This window comes from Dendrobates tinctorius, unplaced genomic scaffold, assembly GCF_039654945.1.
Source record: "Dendrobates tinctorius isolate UK_male_01 unplaced genomic scaffold, ASM3965494v1 ptg000111l, whole genome shotgun sequence".
Lineage (NCBI taxonomy): Eukaryota > Metazoa > Chordata > Amphibia > Anura > Dendrobatidae > Dendrobates > Dendrobates tinctorius.
Window position 1 is genome coordinate 6,155,228 of NW_027361779.1, and position 14,301 is coordinate 6,169,528.

Sequence of the window (14,301 nt, forward strand, 5' to 3'; positions counted from 1 at the left end):
AGCCATAAAAGATCTCCGGTTTTGTCTTCATACTCAGACAAGAGCGTTTTGAAGGAATCTGCCTCGGACTCCTCGTCAGAGAGTGACACAGGGACTGGTCATTGCTTTCCATTGGAGATAAAAGAAACCACAAAAGCGCACCCATAGGGCTTTACCAGATATAATGAGTAAAATTTGAATTGTACAGGTTACTCACCCTCAGAGGTTGTGTAATACCACAGCTACTAAATACGCTCAATCCCATATAATGAAGCTGCAGCAGGAGGGTGTAGACAGACAACGTCTGCTTCCATTACTCAAAGAGGAGATCCCAAAAAGGGAAAAAAAAAAACACCTGGTTCCCGCGCTGCTATACTTCAACCGACCTGAGGAAGAGGTCATGGAATGGACCTCGAAACGCGTTGTCTTTGTATGTACCATGAAATAAAGCATTGATATTGGAACCTACTCCTAGAATCGACTGGATTTCCTCCATTTGAGGGTTGAAGTATAGCAGCGCGGAAGCCAGGTGGGTTTTTTTTTTTCGCTTTTTGGGATCTCCTCTTTGAGTGCTTTACATTGGACGTATTAGATAACCTTGTAAAAACAGTTAGAGCCATGATGGGGTTAGTCAAACAGAAGGCTAAAAAATCTGTCCAAGACATAACGTTTGGGACTCTGGACCAAAAGAGATGTAAAAACCTTCCCATTAATGAGCGGATACTGGACCGTTTTTCTAAAGAGTGGGAAAAACTATAAAAGAAGGGCCCTCTTCCATCTGCCTTTAAGAGGAAGCACCCCTTTGAGGAGGAGGCAACAATGTTCTGGGACAAGGCACACAGATTAGATGTGGCTGTTTCCATAACCTCAAGGGAATCCTCTCTACCCCTTGAGGATGCAGAGTTATTAAAGGACCCTCTGGATAGGAAGGTTGATACCTTCTTGAAAGGTACATGGGAGTCGGCGGCTGCAGGAGCATTAAGACCGGCCATTGCAGCAATTCTCTGATGGTCTGGTTGGGCAAGTTAGAGGACCAGCTAAAGAATGACACTCCTCAAGATTCCATCTTAGCTGTACTCCTGGTTATTAAAGGAGCATCAGCATCCCTGTCAGACGCCTCAGCAGACTCTGCCAGATCGGCGACCAGGGCTGCAGCCTTATCCAACTCTGGGCTCAGAGCCGTCTGGTTAAAGTCCTGGCCAGGGGACATACAAGCAAAAAGAAAGTTGTGCTCTCTGCCATGTGAAGGAGGCTTTCTAATTGGCACCACCCTGGATGTTATATTGGAAAAATCAAATTATAAGAAGTAGTTTCCACAGACCCCCATTTCTGCCTGTAAGCAGCCTTTTCAGAGAAAGGAATTTCCGGAGGTGACCATTCAGAGAGCAAGGGAGATGGGATGATAGGTCCAAAAGATATAAAAGATTCCTGTTTGGCAGTTTCTCCCAATGGGAGAGCAGAAGCCCCCCCCTGGTGGGTGGGAGGCTCTCTCCCTTCCTTCCAGCCTGGGAAAAGATTTACTCCAGTCCCTGGGTCCTCAGGATTGTGAAATCAGGCCTAAAGATGGAATTCCTCACGCATCCCCCAGAGAAATTTGTAACATCCCCAAGGGCATCTTCACTGGAACAGCGAGGGTGGGAGGTGGAACTCGTGACCCTACTGAGCAAAAACACTCTGCTAGAGATTCCTTCGAAGGAGTGGGGGAAAGGTGTCTATTTGCCACTATTCTTGATAAAGAAACCAGATGGTTCTTACAAGGTTATAATCAACCTGAGAAATTTGAACAGGTTTTTGAAGGTCCTCACATTCAAAATGGAATTAATAAAATTAGCAGTGAGTCTTCTCTGCGTGCAGTGTTATATGCTGGTGCTCAATCTAAAAGATGCATATTATCATGTGCCAATACACAGGAGCTTCCAGAAATTTCTCAAGGTTGCAGTGACAATAGGGGGTCACTTGGCACTTCCAGTACAGGGCCCTTTGACCTGGGAATAACGCCCTGGGTATTCACAAAGTTGATATCAGAAGTCATGGCCCACCTCAGGGCAAAAGAACAAACTGGTCATTCTTTATCTAGATGACTTCTTCATAGTGGGGAATTCATACAGTCACTGTCGGCATCAAGTGAGCGCAATATGCGATACCTTGAAGAGGTTAGTATGGCTTTTAAATCGGGAAAAATCAAGAATGAACCCAGAAAGATCACAGACCTTCTTTAGGGCTCATCCTAGACTCCGACCACCAGGAGTGGTGCATACCAATGCAGAAGCAAGAAAAAATAATTGGTCTTGTGTCACTGGCAATACAGAAAACAGCAATGACCCTCAGAGGATCAATGTCCCTGTGGAGCTCTCACCTCTTGTATCCCAGTGGTGAAGTGAGCCCAATCTCATTCAAGAGAATTACAATGGTTCATCCTAGAGCACACAAGAACCTTATGAGGGAACCTAGAAAGCCGTCTGGTACTTTCTCAGCAGGTGATACACTCCCTTCACTGGTGGAAGAGAATAGACTCAGCCCAGTTAGGTGTCCCTTGGGTTCCCAACATCTCCAAGGTGTTACCATAGATGCCAGTCCCAGAGGGTGAGGTGTTATGATTGAGTCACCGTAGGAGGCAAAAACAGAAATGCTAGCTAAGTCCAGAAAACCAGAGAAGTTGGCAGCTATCGGATTGCAGACCCCTGAACCTATCAACACAACTAGCAGTAGCCGTGGGGGGTTCCTACGATGCCCTAGACCCCTCGATCACAGCCGGGGAATTAAATAGGCCTAAAGAAAGAAAGGGGAAATCTAAACTGCCCCAGAGCAGACCCCAAAGCAATAGGCAGCCCCCAACATATAATGACGGTGAAGCAAGATGAAAACACTAACACAGACAGAAAAATAGACAGAGCAAAGACGGGGCCCAAACTAACTAGATAGAAAAGGACAGGAAGGCTGCTGTCTGCAATCTGTGAAAAACCCTATGGAAATAAGAGCCAACAAACTGACAGTGAAAAAGGCCCTGAAGATGCTAGGCTTCTAAAAAGCTATGTCAGTACTCAGGAATATTCTGAAGACAGAGCTACAGGCAAAAGGAGATTCAGCTCACCCCAGCAGGGAATGGCAGAATACAGAAAAGCAAGGAAAACAACAATCAAACACAAATGCTAACAGGCAAAGCAGAGAACTTAGCTTTAGAGGAGCAGGAATCAAACTGGTGTCCTAGAGGTCCACAGAGAAATCACCCGCAGGGCAGAAGGGCGTCGGCAGCCTTGTATCCAGTCCGTGACTCCACTCAGCCAGTCATCCTCATTAGGCTCAGGTGCCTGATAATCAGGCTCATTACCTTCCTTTAACAGAATAGGGAGTTCACCAGACCTCAGTGACGAAGGGGAAAATGAACTCACAACAGTGAGGGGTCCATCTAGATGACCAGATAGTCCAGGGGAATTGGTCACCAGCCGAAAAGGAGTCCTCGAATGTGTGGGAGCTTTTGGCAGTGGAGAGAGCACTATAGAAGTTTTTACCATCCCTGCAAAGCCAACATGTAAGGGTGCTTTTAGACTACCATTTCGCGGTGGCATATGTCAACCATCAGGGATGTACTTGCTCCAGAATTTTGATGCGAATTTCAGGATGAATCTTCACGCAGGCAGAAGCAAATATTCAGTCGTCTGCCCTACACATCAAAGGGAAGGAGAATGTCAAGGTAGACTTTATTAGCTGCTGGCAGCTACGTTAGGGAGAATGGTCCCTAAAAGCATCAGTTTTCAATCAGATGGGGTCATCCAGAAATCGATTTTTATTTGCCGCCAGGATAAATCGGAAAGTCCGTAAGTTTTGTTCTCTGAACCCGAGAGAGAACCCTCACAGTGTAGACGCTTTTCTGATCAACTGGGACTTTGATCTAGCATATGCCTTTCCTCCAGTCTGTCTGATCCCAGCGGTGTTGAGGAAGATCAGGGAAGAGGGAGAGAGAGTGATCCTCATAGCTCCCTTCTGGCCCAAGGGACTCTAGTTCTTTTGGCTCAGATGGATGTCTCTCACAGAGCCCTAGATTCTCCCGGAGACCTCAGACCTTCTATCTCAGGGGCCTATATTCCATTTTCAAGTGAAGGGCCTACATTTAACAGCCTGGAACTTTAGTGGTCGTTATTAAAGGGTAGGGATTCTCCTCAGGCCTAGTTTCCACCCTTCTGGACTGTAGGAAACTAGTGACTACAAAGATTTATGGTAGGACCTGGAGGAAATTCCTATCACCCACTGGTTTAGCTTTAGGAAGAAAGTTGCCCGTCAAAGAGATCCTCAGGTTCCTCCAGAAGAGGCTAAAACGAGGGCTCTCAATCAGTACCCTAAAGGTTCAGGTGTCAGCCCTGGGAGCACTATGCAACGGCAACTTGTCAGGGAACAGAGTGGTAACAAGATTTATAAAGGCATATCATAGGGCTAAGCCAGTCTCTCTGTCAAGAGTTCCACCTTGGGACCTGAACTTAGTGCTTGAGGCCTTGACAAGATCTCCTTTTGAGCCACTGAGTTCAAGCTCCACAAAATTGATTACCTTAAAAACCATACTTCTGGAAGCCTTGACATCGGCACGTGGGGTGAGTGACTTGCAAGCTCTATCTGCAGATTTCCCCTTTACCTTAGGATAATCTTGAAGCCTGACCGGGCCTTCCTACCTAAGGTTGTATCAAAGTTTCACAGATCTCAGGTGGTAACATTACCATCCTTTTGTCCGGTCCTTACAAATCCGAAAGAGGAAAGATTTCACTCATTAGACGTCAGGAGGGCCGTATTACAATATATAGCAGCCACAGAATCATGGAGGAAGGATAGGGCTATTTCGTCTCCTTCCAGGGGGCCAGAAAGGGTTCCAAGGTTTCCAAAGGTACACTGTCAAGGTGGATAAGGGAAGCCATCGGGATAGCCTACACAGAGGCGGGTAGAGCGGTACCTGAAAACCTCAAAAGCCACATTACAAGAGCAATGGCGGCCTCCTGGGCAGAAGTGTCCATCGAGCAAGGCTACATCTTAGTCCTCTCCTTCTTCTTTCTATAGGCACTATAGACTGGATCTGTCCGCCTCCTCTGACCTCACGTTTGGAAGAAGGGTTCTTCAAGCTGTAGTTCCTCACTAGATTGCACAGGTTCTCTGTAAATCTCTCTGTGCGGTCATGGGTGACAGAAAAACACGTATAATGCCTACTGGTAATGTGTTTTTTTCAGAACCCATGACAGCACGCTTATATTCCCACTTTTTATTCTCTTAACTAAGGTTCACCTTGAGGGTGGTTTAATTCAGTCATGTGTGGGGAAAGTGCATATAGTATTAAAGTTGGCTTTTTATGTTGTGTGCACTAATCTTGGAGGTCCTCTCATGCTCTGTAATCCACTGATGCAGAGAGAGGCACCGCTTTTTTTTTCTTGAAGATTTCCTGTTTTGAAGGGTGGATCTCCTCTCTCGTTGGCTGTCATGGGTTCCGAAAAAACACATTACCGGTAAGTAATATACGTGTTTTCTCTGCTGTAGATCTAGCAGTGCTTACAACGCCTACTTCACTTTTTGGCAACTTTCTGTGTACTTTCTGTGTTTCTGTGTCTGTACTTTGGGCATTGGCAGAAAGCTTCCAATCATTGGTGGGCTTATGGTTACACAGAGGAGTTGCTTAAAAGGCACCAGGCACCTACAGCTCTGGCAAAACTTAAGAGACCACTGCAAAATGTTCAGTTTGTCTGATTTTTCTCTTTATAGGTATATTTTTGAGTAAAATGTAAATTGTTCTTTTAGTCTATAAACTTCTGACAACATGTCTTCAAATTTCTAAGCAATAAATTTTGTATTTTTTTTCTGACAAAAATGGTCCAAATTAAAAAAGAAACAACAGTGCTTTCAGACCTCAAATAATGCAAAGAAAACAAATTCATAATCATTTAGAGACAACAATAATAATGTTTTAACTCAGGAAGAGTTCAGAAATCAATATAATGTGGAATAACCATGATTTTTAATCACAGCTTTCATGCATCTTGGCATGCTTGCCACCAGCCTTTCACACTGCTTCTGGCACAAAAATGTAAGCAGTTCTTCTTTGTTTGATGGCTTGTGACCATCCATCATCCTCTTCATTACATTCCAGAGGTTTTCAATAGGGTTCAGGTCTGGAGAATGGACTGCCCATGACATGGTTCTGATGTGGTGGTCTCTTAATTTTTGCCAGAGCTGTATTTTTAGTGATAATCTCCTGCTGATAAAACACTGTTTTTATTGTAACAGCAATACACAGCCTTGTAAATGACACATCACTGGAATTAGGCTTTCTGCCTCTACATCATTTATTGTTCTCCACATCCCTTTTTGTGTTATTGAGTTTTTCATTACCTATAAAGAATATATGATTCTGATATATGGTCTGATACTGGTAGATATTTTTGCAGCCCGTTGTGAATATAGAATGTTATGAGCGCTGACTTCTTTAATAAGTTTTCTTCGAAGTTTAAAAAGAACTAATTAAACCCACAAACAAATAAAATGCTGTTTATCAGCACAATAAAGCCAAGGTTTAATGGAGCAACTGTAATTGCCAGATTTTTATTGTATTTTATTCCTCCTTTTAAGTATCCATATATATTTTATTTATTTTTGCTCCTAACAAACTTTATATTTCGTAGACAATACCAATTACAGAGTGACAGATTATAAACTGTGAAGAAATGCCGCTTTTTATTATCTTGCTTTTTCCAGCTATTGTGTTTTTCTACTTAAATTAGCAAATAGTCCCGTAACAGTGTATACCACCATAATAGGCTGAGTATATAAGTCTTGTAGATGGCAAGCTTTTATTACTGTATATGTCCGGCAAATTCTTCCAAGTCCTGCTAAAAGTAAGTGTTCCATTTTCCAGCCTCTCTCGTCTTGCTTGAAATGTTTAGTTTAACAAAGCTGGATTGTGATACGTTTTAAACAAGCCAACCTTTCTTTGGTGCACAGAAGAAAATCCTTTTATCCGAGTGGATTTGCACAACACATAGCCAGATATTTGTAAACTCCAGTGAAGTTGAGGCATGGAGTAACATCGCAGACACTAGGGATTGCCGCGCTTTGGAGACGTGCCGCACAGTTTTTGGAATGCACAAACAGTCCGTTAGGCAACAACCTTTACTAGTTACTTGACAATGAAAAATGTGATGTTGTGCTCGGTTTTTGGTTCTGACAATATAAAAAGATGGCAATTAAAAAAGTTTCACCTGGGACTACAAGGGCTTATCAGTGCGACATGTGCATTATGCTACACTTGGTCTCCTTTCTCCCAATTAATACAGCGCGTTGGTGTATTTCTAGGATATTACAATTTCTAAAAGTGCTGAGACCTAAAGGGATTAGACTTCAGATAGGAAAGGTCAGCGCCGTCCCTTGGGAAAAAAACACACAACATCTTTCCGATGCTTTTAAGGGTCTGAGTTGTTAAAACACGAAGTCTGTACTTTTTGTCTGTGGCTTTGTGTGCTAGCTGTGATTACTCAGGATGCTGCAGAATTTTCAGCTTCTCTTCAGTGTATGTCTTTACTTTCTCACCTATGTTTGAACTCTAGATTCATGACATGGTTCATTTTTGTTCTGCTGAATGTTTTATTGCATAAATTATAATTTTACAAAAGCCTGCGCACACTAATGTAGTCCATCCCAAATAGTGTTTTTAGAACAGCCGGGTTATGTAATGACAGTGATTATATCAGAAAGTTACAAGTAGATTGGATCATCGTGTCGTAAATAAAGTGTGCTACTCATAAACCAGATTGCTGGCAGTTGAAGGGTTTATCCACGACTACATTTTTTCTTTTTGTACTAACCGACAGGTTATTTCCAACTGCTCTATCCGGTGCGGCTCAGCACGTTAATTGACCTCTCCTGTCGGCTCTTAGGCTGTTCCATCAGCTCTTCTTCCAAGCTGCTCTGTCGACAGGGTGTGACTGGCGACCTCATGCTGATTGACAGCCGGCCTCCTGCAGTTATGCAGCTGGGAGCTGGCTATCAATGACCATGACATCAGCAGTCGGTAGAGCAAAGTGAAGGTGGTTTATGTCGATGTGACGTTAGCAGAAGCCACAGAATCACTGACAGGTACGTTCAGTGACTGATCTGTGCTGGCAGAGATCTGCACAGGGCACAACATGCAACTGCGGTACTTGCCTGTTGGTTCTTAGGCCCGCCGTAAAAAAAAATAACATAGTCCTGGATAATTCCTTTAAAATAATGTTCTATGATATGTCATTATTAATTAACCTAAAAATAAAAATCTTTCCTTCCATTTTGGAGAGAGGACAATAGGTTGGAAGTTTGCTTACTGATCTGCTTTTAGTGGAGGGAAGATCCATTCAGCAGCAAGCTGCCTCCTAACCATATTCAGTACAGCTGCCTATATCTGAGGCAGGGTTCACATCGCGTTAGGGCAATCCATTTAACGGATGTGTTAAACGGATGCGCTAACTATGAGCCCCAAATTTATTATTTTTTTGCGATCGCGTTAACGCATGGTTGCATTGCGTAGGCCTGCGTTAGTAATAGAATTCAATGCAGCGCGAACGCTTCCGTTCGCTGTGCGTGCGTTCGCCGTAACGTATCCGAAAACGCAGTAGACAGCGTTCGAAGGTGCGTCACAAAATAATGGACCATCACTAACGAATGCCTATTATGGCATGCATTAGGATGCGTTACTCTAACACCGTAATTATTATTATTATTATTATGCATTTATATAGCGCCATTTATTCCATGGCGCTTTACATGTGAAAAGGGGAAATATAGACAAGTATAGTAAACATGTGTAAGACAAGGGACACACAAGTACATAAGGAGAGGGGACCCTGCCTGCGAGGGCTCACAGTCTACAGGGATGGGTGAGTATACAGTAGGAGAGGGTAGAGCAGGTCGTGCTGTGGTTCAGTAGACCGAGGATCATTGCAGGCTGTAGGCTTGTCGGAATAGGTGAGTCTTCAGGTTCTTCTTGAAGGTTTCTGTTGATGGTGAGAGTCTGATGTGTTGCGGCAGGGAGTTCCAGAGTATGGGGGAAGCACGGGAGAAGTCTTGTATGCGGTATGCGGTTGTGGGAAGAAGAGATAAGGGGGGAGTAGAGAAGGAGATCTTGAGATGATCGAAGGTTGCATGCGGGTAGGTACCTAGAGACCATGTCACAGATGTATGGAGGAGACAGGTTGTGGATGGCTTTGTATGTCATGGTTAGGGTTTTGAATTGGAGCCTCTGGGCGATAGGATGCCAATGAAGGGCCTGGCATAGGGGGTGGCTGGGGAATAGCGGGGAGACAGGTGGATTAGTCGGGCAGCAGAGTGTAGGATGGACTGGAGCGGAGCCAGAGTGCTAGAGGGGAGGCCAGAGAGTAGGAGGTTGCAGTAGTCGAGGCGGGAGATGATAAGAGCATGCACTAGTGTTTTTGTGGTTTCGTGGTTGAGGAATGAGCGGATCCGGGAAGTAATATTTTTGAGTTTGAGGCGGCAGGAGGAGGTGAGGGCTTGGATATGTGGTTTGAAAGAGAGCGCAGAGTCGAGGATCACCCCAAGGCACCGAGCGTACGGGACTGGGGAAAGAGAGCAGCCGTTGACAATGATGGATAGGTCTGGTGGAGGGGTTGAGTGAGATGGGGGAAAGATGATGAATTCTGTTTTGTCCATGTTCAGTTTGAGAGAAGTCAATGGGTGTCAATGGGTGCGTTAACGGATCCGTTACATTGCGTTAGTGCCGCTTAGTAACAGATCTGTTACATTGCGTTAGTGCCGCTTAGTAACGGACCCGTTAAATGGATTGCCCTAACGCGATGTGAACCCAGCCTAACTGCTAGTTGGAGAGAAGTGAAAGTATACATGTATGCTTTTTGGATCATTACTCCTTTTCTTATTTTCCATTTCTTTGATCGGTGATTATCAAACTGTGAGGCTGGACTCACTAGTGAGGACCCTTTAGTTGTTTTTGCGGCACAGGTGGGGAGGCAGCTTTCACAGAAGTCATTATTGGCTGCCACAATCTCTAGTTCAGGAGTCTCTAACTTGTAGCTCGTGGGCCTATGATTTGTGGCTTGTGGACCTATGATTTGTGGCTCGTGGGCCTATGATTTGTTGCCTACGATTGTCTGCCATCCTGGTGGGTTATGGCCAAGTTTAGCAAACAGCTGTGAAGAGCGGGATCCAAGATGGTGACTTTTCTGTGTAACCGCACACAGAAGAGCAGATCTGGATATGCATATACTAGGGGGTAGAGCTATAAATATAGTAAACTGTAGATTGGATGATACCTCACAATATAGAGAGGTGCTTGCTAGAGTTGAGCGAAACAGGTCGGCCAGATTCATAAGTCACCGACTTATGGCAAAGTCGGGTTTCGCCGACCGAAACCCGACCACAGCGTGAAGTCGGCCATGCGGTTGGCAAAACGAGTGCCAAAGTCGGATTTCCCAGAATGCTTCCACGTGACTTTTTTCAGCCACTGAGCAAGGACGTACACTGTGGGCAACGAGATGACATGTGCAGTGGAGAGGAGGGAGAGAGAGAGTTTTCGCGCATTTTAAAAAAGCGGTCTGGCATATAGGTATTTTTACTGTCCTTCACTCCCTGCCGACTTTGCTTCCCCATTGACTTGCATTGGGTTTCGTGTTTCAGTCGGACCTTCGACTTTCCACGATAGTCGGCCGATTTCGTTCGACTCGACTTTTGAGAAAGTCGGGTTTCATGATCCTAAAAAAGGCAAAGTCACTCATCTCTAGTGCTTGCAGTACGATAGTGTGGTTGGAGGGCCTGATGTGAGAATACCGAATGGGGGTAAGGTGGATGCAAGGAAGGATGTAAGTATACTGCCTGTAAGACAGAGTGGCAGAGAGTCTCAGTGTGATTTCTTTAGGTCAGAGGCGTATCTAGGCTTTCTGGCACCCGGGGCAAGAATTTGGTTCGGCGCCCCAAACCCCCCCCCCCCCAAGTACATATGCGACTTGCACACTTAGCCATGTACCCACGAGCTGCTCTCCCTAATGCTCTCAATGTTCAGTAAAAAACTGAAAGCAGGAAGAGAAGCTCGTTGTCACAAGACCATAACTATGAAAATCGCATATGAGTGAAGTGTCCATGTGATGAGTACTGGAACCTGCAGAGCTGAATCCTGACATTGCAGCTTCTGAATTCTCACAACTAATGCCCTGCACACATTTAGGATTCTCCCTTGCCGATATACAGTCATGTCAGCACAAGTATGTGATTTATATACTGGCCACATTCCGACTAGACGTGCCCGGCCTTGCTCCGTTCATTTTCACTGAGTGAGGCCACACGTGTCTAGTCAGCATGTGACCGTATGTATGTAAATTACCGGCACGAGAGAATCCTGACAGTGTGCAGTGAGCACTGTGAGAATTCAGAAGTCTGCAGTCACATAGAATGACTGCAGACTCCGTACAAACCTGTAGAACCCCTTTAATGTTCCTAACGAATAAAAACATGAGAATTAGTCAGTATCACAAATAACATTTACATCCAGGTACCTTATAGATGACGTCATCTCTGCAGTCGTTCTTTTCTTCTTCTTGTCCAGACCCCATGATGAGTTTTCTCATCCACATCTCATCTCTGCAGACTTCCATCTTCTCCGGTCTTCTGCAGCAAATCCCCACACGACGCCCTTAAAGATAGAAGTGTCATTATAATGCCCCTAAATACAAATATCTGCAATATACTGTCTCCTCACACTATTCCCCCTCCTTCCTCATACTGTCTCCTCATATATTTACCCCCTCACTCTCTATACTGTCTGCTCACACATATCCCCGACTCTCCATACTGTGTCCACATGCATTCACCCGTTCGCACCCCTTACTGTCTGCACCCATCCCCCATACTGTTTCCTCATACATACTCTTCATTTTGTGTCCTCAAATCTCCTCACATACATTAAATACCATCCCCACTCCAAATCCCCCCATCCCCAATCCCCCACACACATTAAGTACCCCCCATCCCCACTCAATAACCCCTCGTCCCTACTCCCAAATCCCCCCACCCACATTAAGTACACCCATCCCCACTCAATAACCCCTCGTCCCTACTCCCAAATCCCCCCACACATTAACCCCCATCCCCACTCATTAACCCCTCCACACATTAACCCCCATTTCCACTCATTAATCCCCCATCTCCACTCATTAACTCCAGTCCCCACATTAATCCCCCACTCATTAACCCCCTGCATTAATCCCATCTCCACTCATTAACCCCCACACATTAACCCCCCACTCATTAACCCCTATCTCCACACATTAACCCCCACTCATTAACCCCCATCTCCACACATTAACCCCACTCATTAACCCCCATCCCCACATTAATCCCATCTCCACTCATTAACCCCCATCTCCACTCATTAACCCCCCCACTCATTAACCCCCATCCCCACATTAATCCCATCTCCACTCATTAACCCCCACACATTAACCCCCATCTCCACTCATTAACCCCCATTCCCACATTAACCCCCATCTCTACGCATTAACCCCCATCCCCACAATAACCCTCATCTCCACTCATGAACACACACCCCCCCCCCCCCCCGATAAAGATGGGTCTTCGTCAAAACGCGTTATGGTAAACTACAAACTGCGCTCCTATGATCGTCATTTACTTTTGTTTCCCTTTTTATGTTGGCTGTCATGGCCTAAGAGAACATAGACTGTAAGGCAGTCTCATTAGAACTGTAAGAATGAAGAAAGTTATAAAGAAGAGAAAGGGTGAGATCCGGCAAAAAAGTAGAGCATTTCCTAAGCAATGAGATTTAAGAAAAGTAGAAAGGTTGACATTTAGATGACCGTGCTGCTGAAAAGATACAAGGGTTCCATGCATATAGATGTGCTTCAGGTAGTGTTTATTATGAATTTCAGGTATAAAGAGGTCCCTTTTCCAAGTAAAGCTATAAATCTAGGTTTGTAGTTTTATTTTAGAAAGGGATCTGAACAGCCCCAAAACGCCATAATAAAGACTATTTGAAGCTCATCTACTGTATATGCGTGGAACCCTTGTATCTATTCAGCAGCATGGTCATCCAAATGTCAGCCTTTCTACTACTCTTCAATTTACATGCAGAGGAAGGACATCTTTTATTTGCAGACGCGACAGCAACAGCTTATTCACTAAGGGTTTTCATTGGTGTGATGCACACAACCCAACTAGATGAGCATCATTCTCACCCCATGCCACCTTGTACTAGATGTTATCACCCTCTGTCCACTTGTCTCTTTCTTCTTTTCCAAAGATGAGAGCTAATGAGATTTAAAAGGCTTTTTTGTAAAGGTCCAACTCATCCATCCGCCATTTGCATTAATTTTGAGATAGACGCCTTAGGTTAAAGCCTACAGGCTACCGATATACATGAGATGGCTATTGATCGGTCAGCTGACGGTCATCTTGGTCCGCGTTCATCGGGTTCTCAACGAGAGCCGTTTCCAGCCATGTCTGGGGCAGCTTATCTTTGGGAGAACTATTAAACAGAAGTCCGACATTGGACTTTCCCCCCCAACAAAAACTGTCTAGGTCTCCCGTACACATTAGAGTGTCCGCCAGAAAACATTGATATTGGTAGGTTCAACTGTCATTAGTCTACTGTTTGTGAGGGCATGTAGACATGATCTGATGATTTGAGTACAACCTATTTCCTAGATGGTTCTTGTTTTCTTTTATTGTTCAGTGAAGATAAAACCAGTATAAGAAAAAAACCCAGCGGAGCACCAGTGTAATTTACACAAAGTACACATAACACGCATTTCTGCAAAAATATTTATGAACTATTTACAGCAAACTGCTGCATTATTACATAATTACAGATGACATTTACCGGTCTGTTTAAGGTATTTTTCCTCTGGCAGTGTAGCTAGAAGCATATGATATTTTAGATGTTTCAACATCAAGCCGGAAATTATGGTTCTGTCACTTCAGCATAAAAGGACATTTAAATTACGTTCTCAGAAAATCATGGTTTATTATGTGTGCTTACAATTCTCTGAAGAGAGCGTGATATCACTGAAAGGCTTCATTTTGGTTAAGAAAAGTTTTAATCTCTGACCATTATGGTAGAATTGAGTGGAGAATTGTGCAGCTGCAGCCTCAGTTCTGCCCGGTATCTCATTGTTAATGAAACCTTACCAATTGTATCAGTAAACATTCTGGGATGGCTTGGAGATGGATTAAATAATTATTTGTTCCTAGTCTTCTAATTACCACCTCTGCAGAGCACGTAAAATATATATTGAAGCAGCTGTATGTAGCCGCAGTGATAAAATGTTAACGGTTGGCTTGGAA

At 44.3% G+C, this 14,301-nt stretch overlaps 1 protein-coding gene across 3 annotated transcripts in view; it reads left to right on the top strand.

The window, feature by feature from the left end:
• The window catches only part of ASCC3 (activating signal cointegrator 1 complex subunit 3), an 825,088-nt gene that overhangs the window by 176,795 nt on the left and 633,992 nt on the right, over positions 1 to 14,301 (top strand). The gene's annotated exons all lie outside the window — the stretch shown is intronic.